Genomic DNA, 12,730 nt, shown 5'->3' on the forward strand with positions numbered 1-12,730 from the left:
TGTCATTACATCACTGTGTGTTTCCTTACTGGCTTCTCTTCCTGTTAACAGGTGAGTTCATTTTAATCACCATCTCTGTTGTGTGTGAGACAGTAAGACTTTTACATGTTCTGAGTTTTTTCTGTCTGCAGGTGTGATCTGTGAGGAGCTCACAGCACTCGACCCATCAGAAATCCAGTTTAGAAGGAAGCACTGTGACTCTGTCCTATAAATACTCCAGACAAGCAGCTCCTGGTGATTATTTCTTCTGGTATCGACAATATCCTGGAAAATCTCCAGAGTTCCTGATCTCTCATTCAGAGAAAGGACAGCTGACATCAGATCCAGTCATTAGACTGTCTGTGAAAGTGAACGCTGATCAAACACTGATGACTCTTCAGACCTCCTCTGCTGCAGTGACAGACTCTGCTGTGTACTACTGTGCTGTGAGGCCCACAGTGACAGGAAACACCAAAACACTGTACAAAAACCTTTGGAGCAAAGACAACAGAATACTCCACAACATCCACTAGAGGGAGCCACACACTGTTAAACCTCTGATTCTTGTGTCATTGGACTGATGACAAAGACAACAGAGAAATGAAGCAGTAAAGATCAGAGACAGAGACAGAGCTGCTGTGGAAGCACAAAACTATTTGATTGGCTGAGCTATTAAACTGGCCCCGCCCACTGAAGTTGAGCTCATCCAATGACATTATTTGTTGGTCATTGTGCTGCAGTGGAAGAACATTGTTCATGTGCTGTCTGTCTGGCTTTAATAACTCCAAAGACATGTTGCTGCACCTCTTTTGCTTCTATCTCACATTATAGGTGAGTTTAAGAACAGGGATTAAAGTTTAGTTGAAGCTGCTGCATTAAGCAGATATACAGACTGCATTTCACTACTTTTCTTCTTTCTTTTCCAGGACTAACAGCTGGAGACTCAATCACTCCTCAACAAACTGAAGTCACTGAAACAGAAGGAGAATCTGTCAAACTCACATGTAGCTATCAGACAAGTTACAGTGGTATCTACCTTCACTGGTACAGACATGATTCTGACCTTCAGGCTCCTCAGTTTATACTCTGGAAAGGAGCAAAAGACTACAGTGGCTATGAATATATTCCTGATAAACGATATGGATCCCAAACATCTTCTACATCAACTACTCTGACCATAACAGCCCTAACCCTGGCAGACACAGTCTCTACTACTGTGCTCTACAAACACAGTGATACAAAGTGTAGAAGAGGCTGTACAAAACCTGAACACAGATATCTGACTACTCTTCAAAGAGGAGGAAGTGGTATTCAAAGCACAGCTTCATATCAGATGGATTCTGCTAATTCCTGTTTTATCAGAGTCACTGTGGTTACAGCTGCTAATGAAACACTGTGGGAGGATTCACATGAGCAGCAAATCCACATCAACCACAAACCAACTGTAGGAACGTTCAGACACAATAAAAACTGTCAAACATCCAAAGCTGCTCATTTACACTATTTTATATTTAGTGGATGAGGACATGCAAAAATGCAGCAGAAGCAAAATAAACAGAGTAACAGAGGTTTATCTCTTTAAGGTAAAATCTCTCACATGAAGCTAAAAGTCCAACCAGGAAGACCATCTCATGCTTATTCCATTTATTCTCTTTGAACTCATCACATCAGATGATGATGCTCTCCTTCAGATTTGGTGAAAACATCATTGTCCTGCTCTCATGTTTAAGTGTTTCCCCTCTCAGTGTCAGATGGATGCAGCCCTCCTCCACCTTTCATCAGGACCAGAGTCTGTGGGTCCTTCCACTGAGGTCATCAGCAGTCCTGATCCACATCAGATCAAATCACTTTTATTGTCACATCACATGTGCAGGTACACTGGTACAGTACATGTGAGTGAAATTCTTGTGTGCGAGCTTCACAAGCAACAGAGGTGTGCATAAATACAATACCATAAGAACAAGCAAAATATAAGAATGGCTAAATCTGTGAGTTATATGAATAAATATATGTACAATATCAGAGTGTATGCATATTACTGAATGTGTATACTAAATATGTATATCTACGTGTGTGTATATATATGTGTGTGTGTGTGTGTGTATACATATTTTACAAATTAAATAGAGTAAACAATAAAATAAAATATATAAAATATACAGAGGTTGGTAGATGGATATTGTGCAAAGCAGTGGCATTTATATACAGTATGGAGTGAATAATGTTGAAGTTCCAGTAGTGAGGGTGAGGTGTCTATGAAGTGTTCAGCAGTCTGATGACCTGGTGGAAAAAACTGTTTCTCAGTCTGCTGGTACGGGACCGGATCCTGCAGAACCTCCTTCCTGATGGAAGTAGTCTGAACAGTTTATGGCTGGGGTGACTGGAGTCCTTGATGATCCTCGCCGCTTTCCTCAGGCACCGCTTCCTGTAGATGTCCTGGAGGGAGGGAAGCTCACCTCCAATTATCCGTTCAGAACACCGCACTACTCTCTGGAGAGCTTTGCGTTTGTAGGCGGTGCTGTTGCCATACCAGATGTTCAGCATGTTTCTTCAGCCCTGCTCCACCAACACAAGAGTCCAGACTCCCTCTGATCTAAACACTCACATATTTCTGCAGCAGCAGGGAGAGTTTCCAGTGAGCAGCTTCATGTCCTCACAGCAGTCCAGACTTCAAACTTTTGGACATTTCAAACTCCATTCGTTTGATGGTTTTCCAACAGAGTTCTTAAAGTATGACCACAGCAGATTCAGAAGAACACTGAACGTGCTGTCGACACAGGCCAACACCGAGGACCTGCTGGTGTAGTCTTTGCAGGTGGAGGACGGATAAACCAGTCTGCACAGATCAGACTGAAAGGTTCCAACAAGCAAATCCATCCATGAGTGGTTCTTTCCTTGCATCTAACAGCCGTGATTTTTACTTTGTCTCATGGCTATTCATCAAAAATCTAAATCTCTGGAGTTCATCCTTGGTAAGTAAAAAAATGACATCACAGCTCCTTCTTCCTCTCATTTACTGGTAAAAAAAACCCCCCAAAATGCAAAACATTGACCTGTTCCCAGTGCATGCTGGTCCACAGCAGAGCTAGACTCTCGTTAAACCCAAAATAAATCCAAAAATACCCTGAGCAACATGAAGGAAGAGCTAACATGAACAAAACTTTGATCTAAAACAAATCCAAGCAAACATATCTAAACTCAGCATTTATAATCCAACATCTAACTATTATAAAAAAACAAACATTTTTCATGTTTTTGCTTTGCTGAGTTTGATATCTCGTGTGGATTTTTATGTGACTCAGTACAAGTCTGCGAACTTGTAACATTTTCCCGCAGATTTTACAGTCATAAGACTTTTCAGCTGCCTGCATTCTCATGTTTTTCCACATTATTATTAGACATAAACTTTTCCCCACACATTTAACAAGGATATGGCTTCTCTCCTGTGTACGTTCTCATGTCCTGCCACATATTGCTATGTGAATGTTTTCCCTCACATTTTACAGTTATGCAGATGCTCACCTGTGTGTGTTCTCATGTGCTGCAACAAATTACAGCCACATGTGAACCTTTTCCCACACATTTTGCAGTGATATGGCTTCTCTCCAGTGTGAGCTCTTGTGCTGATAGATAATATATTCACAAATAAAATTGACCATGAAATAGTAGGTGGACTTCTTATAACTGATATAAGCGATCATCTTCCTGTTTTTGCAATTTTTCAAAATTATTTTGGGATTAAAACTAAAAAAAGAATCAAACATTTGATATGATACGACATAGAACAACAAGAGCCATTGCTGCCCTCCAGGTGGACTTAAAGGAACACAATTGGAATGAGGTTTTGCAAATGAAGATTCAAGTAGTGCATATGATGCATTCCTATCAACTGTAATTTTACTATATGAAAAACATTGTCCTTTAATGAAAATCACTAGAAAGCATCACAGATCAAATAAGCCATGGATCACAAAGGGGATAGAAGATGCATGTAAAAAGAAAAATAATCTATATAAGAGATTCATAATACAGAGGACCAAAGATGCTGAAATAAAGTACAAGTTATATAAAAATAGATTAGTAAATATTATAAGAACAAGTAAGAAAGAATATTACCACACATTATTGGAGCAAAGTAGAAGTAACACACAAGAAACATGGAGGTTATTAAATAGCATAATAAAAAAGGGCTCAAAAAATAAGAATTATCCAGACTATTTTAAAAAAGATAAAGATATTTTGCTTGATAAAACTAAAGACATTGTAAATGAATTTAATGATTTCTTTGTATATGTTGGCTTTAATTTAGCAAAAGAAATTCCAGAGTCAAGAAATAATAACGACCTAAATAAACATATTGCTCAGAATGTGTCCTCCATGTTTATTGGTGCTGTAACTCATAGAGAAATAATTAACATTGTGAAGACATTTAAAAATAAAAAGTCCACCGACTGTTTTGGTATTGACATGAAATTAGTTAAGAGTATTATAGAATATATAGTGCAACCTTTCGCATACATTTGTAATCTGTCCTTTCGAATTGGTGTGTTTCCCTCAAAAATGAAAATAGCAAAAGTTATTCCAATCCATAAACACGGAGAGAGATGTCAGTTTACCAATTACAGGCCAATATCACTACTCCCACAGTTCTCAAAAATTTTAGAAAAGTTATTTGTTAATAGACTTGATAAATATATAGAGAAGCATAATCTCCTAAGTGATAACAAATATGGCTTTAGAGCGAAAAGGTCCACTTCGATGGCAGTGATGGAACTTGTAGAAGGGATATCTACTGAAATAGATAATAAGGAAAATACTGTTGGTGTTTTTATAGACTTACAAAAGGCGTTTGATACAATTGATCATTCTATATTAATGAATAAACTAGAGAGATATGGCATAAGAGGGATAGCATCAGAGATGGGCAGTAACGCGTTACTTGTAACGCGTTACTGTAATCCGATTACTTTTTTCAAGTAACGAGTAATGTAAGGGATTACCATTGCAAAAACGGTAATTAGATTACCGTTACTTTCCCGTAGGAACGCTGCGTTACTGCGTTACTAAAACCGTGAGTTTTTTGTCTCATGACAGTGACGTAAGCGAGATATGGGGTAATGCATATAAAACAAATACTCATCCTATTTTCAAGTTACAAAAAAGAGCTATAAGAATTATAAATCAATCAAACTATATAGAACCAACAAACATTTTGTTTATTAATCTGAATACCCTAAAATTTTATGATTTAGTCGAATATAAAATGGCACAGATAATGTATAAAGCACAAAATAACTTGCTTTGCCACAGTATTCAGAAGCTGTTCAAAGTCAGAGAGAGTCAATATGACTTAAGGGGAACAGATGTCTTTAAAAAAAACAAGATAAGGACAAACATAAAGCAGAGATGTGTTTCTGTTAGAGGAGTTAACCTGTGGAATAGTTATGACAGTGATTTAAAAGGTGTAGTTCATTTTCCTTGTTTAAAAAACATTTTAAAAATAGAGTATTAGAAAGATATATTAATCAAGAATGAAAAGAGCAAAAATAATAATACTGAAACTCTTGATTGTTTTGCTTTGATGTAGTTACTTATCTAAGGTGGAAAGTTTGTTTGTTTGTTTGTTCCTTTGTTTGTTTTTGCTTTGCTTTGTTTTATTCTTTGCTTCGAGCCCTGTGTACAGGAGCTGCATGCAAAAGATTTTTTGTTAAAAGGGTTGGCGTAATAAGCAAATGCTACAGCCAATACCTTTTGATTAGCCTTGTCTCATGATTTTTTGCTTTGTGGTAATCTTTATTCTGTATTCTATATTCACTGAGATATTTGAATGCTAATCAATAAAATCAATCAAAGCCTGAAAAGCAGAACGACAGTTCAGAGTACCCAGCCTTCTTAGAGTCACTGGGTGGGGTGCTGGAGGGTGCTCAATCTGGTGACTCCGTTATCCTACTGGGAGACTTTAATCCTCATGTGGACAACAAAAAAAGAGTGTGCGGGCTGTGATTGGGAGAAACAGCCTGCCTTATTTGATTTGGTGTTTTGTTATTTGACTTTGCTCACAGTGAACACATGTTCAAATTTAAAGATGTGCACAAATGCACGTGGCATCAGGACACCCTTGAATCCCACTGACACGTCTTCTGTAGAAGAAGCAGATTCTCTGAATGAGGGGGATCACTCATCTATCAGTACGGCTGAGATCAGTGATGCAATTAAACAACTGCTTGGTGGCCAGGCCCCTGGGATGGATGAGGTTCCTGAAGGGCCTCAGTGTTGTAGAGCTGTCATGGTTGATCTGCATCTACTACGTTACATGGAGATCTGGGGCAGCGCCTCTGACAGATAGACTGGGATGGTGGTTTCATCTTTGATCCATGTTTCAGAAATGGCAATAATGGTTTTGTCAACTGATTGAAAGATTCCTTTATATTATTGAAACTGGCACACAGGCTTCTGCTATTAAAATTGATTATTGATCATTTATTTTTCGTGTTGATGGTGTGACTAAACTGCTCATCAGTGAAGTAGCAGCAGTTGTTGCTGATGTAGCAGAAGAACCTTTTTTTCTGGGTCTATATCTTTGTCCAAGTCCAGAACATTATGGTCTGTGTGCTGAAATGTTCTCAGTCCCAGTTTATCATAAACAGAATTCCATTGAATTATATTGTTGTTGTTGCAGGATGCAGATGAAGCTCTTTCAGACTGAGCCATGTGGTGTGTTGTGTGTCACGTCACATGTGTATTCATACCTCCAGTGTAAGATGAAGATCAGTATTTGTCCAGGTCCTAAATGTTTCTGATGACCAACACTTTGGCTCGTTCTGGTGTTCTATTGAGTTTAATGAATCCTTTACAGTTTGTGCTCCATGTATTTAAAATTTGTCTCTGTTTCTTAGTAACGTGTTTTCCTGGTGAGTCAGTGTTTTGTTTTGTTAGATGTTCATTAATGAAGAATGAATGAAATCTCCCGGATCACCTGTTGAGAGAAAAATAAGAGAAAACGAGCGATAAAAGAGAGCAGCATAATAAACACAACACCGTCACATGAATCCAGCTAAGTGTAAATAACAGTAAATGTTGTGCAGCACACAGGACAGACAGCGTGCAATGAGCTGCCCTCTGGGACCCACTAAGGCAAGTGGGTCGAGGTCCATGGCAGCAGCACCGTTTCCTCAGCAAGCCCCACAGGACCCGGGGCAGCCCCACCCGACTCCACCGCAGAAGAAACTGGCCAGTCATTTCCCAGACTACACAAATGGTAAATGGTCTGTATTTATATAGCGCTTTTCTAGTCCCTAAGGACCCCAAAGCGCTTTACATATCCAGTCATTCACCCATCCACACACACATTCACACACTGGTGATGGCAAGCTACATTGTAGCCACAGCTACCCTGGGGCGCCCTGACAGAGGCGAGGCTGCCGGACACTGGCGCCACCGGGCCCTCTGACCACCACCAGTAGGCAACGGGTGAAGTGTCTTGCCCAAGGACACAACAACTGAGACTGTCCGAGCCAGGGCTCGAACCGGCAACCTTCTGATTACAAGGCGAACTCCCAACTCTCTAGTCCAGTTCAGCACCCTAGTCTGTCAGGTTCGGATGGTTACCCTACCCGTCGACCTGCTTGTGTGTGTATATGTGCGTGTTTTCTCTCTTGCTCTGTTTCCATCCGTGACGGTTGTGTACGGAGGTTGCATGGCAACGGGAGACCTCTGACCGGAGCTGCCTCACCTGCGATCGATTCATCGCCAGCTGCTGCCAATCATCCGCCATCTTAGGCAGGACTATTTAATGGTGTGGCTGAGCGACAGACAGCGCTGCAGTATTGCACTTTGCCTATAACTGAGACGGAGGAGATTCACGAGCACAAGGAGACACTTGGAAGAGGAACTGATCTGAGGACACAACTAAGCACTATTTGCACATTTGAACTATTGTCAACTCTTGTTTCACTGTAAATAAATGCACTTCTTGCATCCAGAGCCAATTAACCCAGTATCTATGGCTTTTAAAGATTTCCTATCAGCTCCCCAGTCAATTCCCACTAAAGACTCCATTATATTTAACACTTTGTTTCATTTATCTATTAATTTCTGAATATGTACAGTCCATGTCACCTTTCATCAAACCACAACCCCAAATTATTTTACCCTTTCCAACTCTTGTCCATAATTTGATCTTGATTTCATTCCAACTCTTTTCCTTGTAAAAAACATTATTTTAGTCTCATTAACGTAGAATTTAAACCCCCATTGATACGACCACTGCTCCACCTCTGTAATGGCTCCCTGTACCTTCTTTACCATTAATTCCACATTTCTTCTTCTTGCCCACATTGCAAAAATCTGCAAAGAGCGAGAACCCCATCCCACCCTCTATGTTCTTAAACACATCATTTATCAGTAATGAAAACAATAATGGGCTAACTATGCTTCCTTGTGGCGTTCCATTTTTTATTGACAAACTTCCCAAATCAATCCTGAATCCATCTGAACATTCAACCATTTAAACCCATCTATTAATTTTAATTAGCAGACCTTCTCTCCACATCACATCATATGTTTTTTCTATATCAAAAAGACCACCATTACACTCTCCTTGTTCCTTATTTCATATTCTAAATATACACTGGATCCATTGCACCTCTCCCTCTTCTAAAGCCACTCTGGTACTTAGTCAAATATCCTTTATTTTCTACATAGTACACTCGTCTGTCATTTCTCATTCTCTCCATTATTCTGCAGATGTTGGATGTTAAAGCTATTGGTCTGTAGTTTCCTGGCTTTGTATCATCCTTCCCTGGTTTATGTATCGGTATAATCACTGCCTCCTTCCAGCTTTGTGGAAACTTCCCTCCCTCACAAACTCTACTATGTAACTCTAATAAAACATCTTTAGGCGATTCTGTCAGGTGACTCATCGTTGGATATCAAACCTGATCTTTCCCTGGTGCTGAAAGGTTGGATTACCTAAGTGAGCGCTTCAGTTCTGTCTTTGTAAACAGCAAATTCAATGAATCATTTGTGCCGTCTACTTGCTGCAGTGTCCCCCTATTCTCTGCAGTTGTGATTTCTCTTCCCTTTGACCTTCACTAAGTCTTCACTTGAACTTTGAATGTGAACAAAAGTTTTTCTATCATATCTTCTCTTCATCTTTCACTGCTATAACTAAATGCAGACACAGATTCTCTTTATCTCTCACAGGCTGTCAGTGATCTTCAGTCTGTTTCTGACTTTGTTTCTGCTCACAGTCAGAGGGAGCTGACATATTTAACATGAACACAGATCATGAAGTTACAGAGTTATTCTGTCTGTTCTGACTTAAAGTTGTTGATGATCAAAGATGAATGGATCTTCAGATCTGCTCTGCTGCAGTGACAGACTCTGCTGTGAGGCCCACAGTGACAGCAAACCCACAGTGTCTGTACAAAACACAGAGACTCCACTAGAGGGCGACATCATCCAGTAGGCCAGGGGTGGGCAATTCCAGGCCCCGAGGGCCGGTGTCCCTGCAGGTTTTAGATCTCACCCTGGGTCAACACACCTGAATCACATGATTAGTTCGTTACCAGGCCTCTGGAGAACATCAGGACATGTTGAGGAGATAATTTAGCCATTTAAATCAGCTGTGTTGGTGCAAGGACACATGTAAAACCTGCAGGGACACCGGCCCTCGGTGCCCACCCCTGCAGTAGGCGGTGCTCTCCTTCTGCACTGTGTTCAACCATTGTGTCAATAATAAGTGCTGCTGTGAAGAGAACAATTCTCAGACTGAATGTTGAACATCAGCTAGTTTCTCCTGTTGATTGAAACCTTGTTGTACAGATGGAACATTGGCTGTGGATTATTCTTGCTGCTCTTTTCTTTGGTAAGATACAAACATCAACATGTTTCCTCTGCACACGATTCACAACAAGGACAGAAAGAGGAGATTTCATCATTTTACACTGTGGAACTTTTCAATAACTTCAATCATGTTTATTGATCCATCTCTTCCTCTGCATGTTCTGTTCTTCCTCAGAGTGTAAAGGAGAAGACAAAGTGATCCAGGAACAAGGAGATGTCACTGCTGCTGAAGGAGACACAGTTACACTTGGATGTAGATTTGAAACGAGTGATGCAGGCCCAACTTTGTTCTGGTACAAACAGAAAATGAACGGCTCGCCAAAACTTTTAGTTCAACGATTTTTCTCATCAGCAGAAAATTCTGAAGCAAAGGACAGATTTGATGCCGAAGTCGACAAGAAAGAAAATTCAGTTCCTCTGAAGATCCAGAAGCTTCAGCTGTCTGACTCTGCTGTGTACTACTGTGCTGTGAGGCCCACAGTGACAGGAAACACCAAAACTCTGTACAAAAACCTTTGGAGCAAAGACAACAGAATACTCCACAACATCCACTAGAGGGAGCCACACACTGTTAAACCTCTGATTCTTGTGTCATTGGACTGATGACAAAGACAACAGAGAAACGTGACTATCCAGTTGCAGGAGGAGTTGCAGTTTTAACAGTCTTCCACACCAGCTAATTATTTTTGTTTTTGCTATTTTTTTTAAATTTATAACAAAACAAAACAAACCCCAAACAAACAAAAACAAACAACCATGCACTTCACAAACACCACAGAAAGCTGGAGTTGATTAGAGTTTACAAATCTGGGTCCAGTTTAGTCCAATCTGGCTTTGCAAAGTGTTCCAAGAAGGGGTTCCAGACACTCCCAAGAGAATCTGTTGAGTCTTTGCTGAACTTTTTCATTAGTATTATGGACATCATGTCTGTTACCCACAACTGAAAGGAAGGAGGAGTGGGGGACTTCCACTGCCTCAGGATTAGCCTCCTGGCAGCAATCAAACCTACTTCCAATGGCCGCTGCACTTTAAACGGGAGCAGCTCTGACGTCAGAGAACATCCAAAAATGACAAGTTCAGGTTCAGGCTGTACAGGTGTCATATATGCTTTGGAATACCAGTCAAATATTTTAGACCAAAAGCCTTTTAATGACGGAGAAGACCAAAAGGCCAGTCTGCACCTGTCACACATTGGGGAGACAGAAGGATAAATGTTGGGCAGTCTGAGTTTAGAATAGTGTAGCCGGTGGAGGATTTTAAGTGAATTAACTGGTGTCTAATGTTCAGGGAGCAAGAATGGATTTTAGACAGACACTTACTCCACATAGATTCAGGCACCTTCATCCCCCATTTATTCTCCCAAGCCTGCCTAATCCCAGCTGTATGCACTACAACAGAAGTACCAAATAACTGTACAATTTTTGTGATATGATGTCTGGAATCAGGTCTTGAGTATTTTGTAGATGCCATGTTCTGACGGTAGAGTTGCAAAATCTTTAAACTTGGACTGGATGTAATGCCTGACCTGCAGATATTTATGTAAATGTGAATGCAGCAGATTATGTTTCCCTTTTAGTTGACCAAATGAAGAAAATTTGTTATCAATATACAAATCCTTAATAAGAATAAGGGTTTCTCTCCAGTCATGAGAAGTCTTATCTTGCCAAGGAGGCATAAAATCATGATTAAAACATATCTGTACAGATAATCTTCTACTCTGATTCAAGATTCTAATGGTTTGTTATAATTAAAATATTAGCAGCCCAGTAGTAATGTCTGAAAATTGGCAGGCCCAGCCCTCCGTCTGTCTTGGATTTCTGCAAATGCACTTTAGAGATTCTGGCCCTTTTGCCATTCCAAATATAGGACGTTGGCAGCTAATTCATGTGGTTCTGTAGGTCAGTCCGTACGGACAGCACCGACTGGAACTTGGCCTCAAAAGCATCAAACCGTTCATCAGGTTTCTCCAGGATTGATTCAGATATTGTCTTACATATTTCCTGGCATATGTTCTACATTTCAATCTTGTCATCTGTGGTGACAACTTTAGGCTCAGCTAAAGCCCTGCTAGCGCAGCTATCATTAGCACCAACCGAGAGCTCAAACCCACGCTCTACATCATACACATGTGCACTAGCCTTCCACACCAGCTTGTTAATCTACCAAAGACCCAGACAGAGTTTTCATTCATTTTAAAGCCTGAAAGCTGTTTTATTTGTTATCATCTATCGTCCACCTGGGCCTTACACAGAGTTTCCATTGGTGGAGGGACTCAACCAAACTGGAGCAGGGCCAAGCGGTGGGTTTGGTGACTCACCCCCAGTTGCCACAGACGCCTCCCCAGTGGGCGTGGTCCACAAGGGCTGTGTGGTCACCAGCCATTGGACCAGCCATTGAGAGTCACAGCACATAAATGTGTTGGAGCTGCAAGCTGTGGTCCTGCCATGGTCACAGCAGCCTCACATGAAGAGGGGGGGCCTAAGCTCCCCCTCCTCTCCAGGATGGCTACTCGGCTGTGGCAGTGGGATCACCTCCTGTTCCACTCACTGAGAGCAGTTCATGTTCCAGGGCCACTGAATACACGGCATCGAGTTCTGGAGAAACAGAGACACAAAAAAAAAAATTAAAAGTTTGATTCATTTTAGTATTACTGCATTTATAACTGTTGAATGATTGTGGCTGAGCTGGGTGCTTAGTTAAAGTGTGTGCGCTAGAACATAAAGGATCATTCCCCAGTAAAAGCAGTAAAAGCAGCTTAAAACAATCCAACAACTAAAACTGGTCCATTCAGAAAAGAGCTGCTGTTAAAAAGTGCTTCTGCTGGTGTTCTTGTGGTCAGCAAGCAAACTAATGAAGCTCTGCAATGTGAAAGTGTTATTCACAAGCACACAAAAGGTGCTCTCTA

Source organism: Oreochromis aureus, linkage group 18, assembly GCF_013358895.1.
Source record: "Oreochromis aureus strain Israel breed Guangdong linkage group 18, ZZ_aureus, whole genome shotgun sequence".
NCBI lineage: Eukaryota > Metazoa > Chordata > Actinopteri > Cichliformes > Cichlidae > Oreochromis > Oreochromis aureus.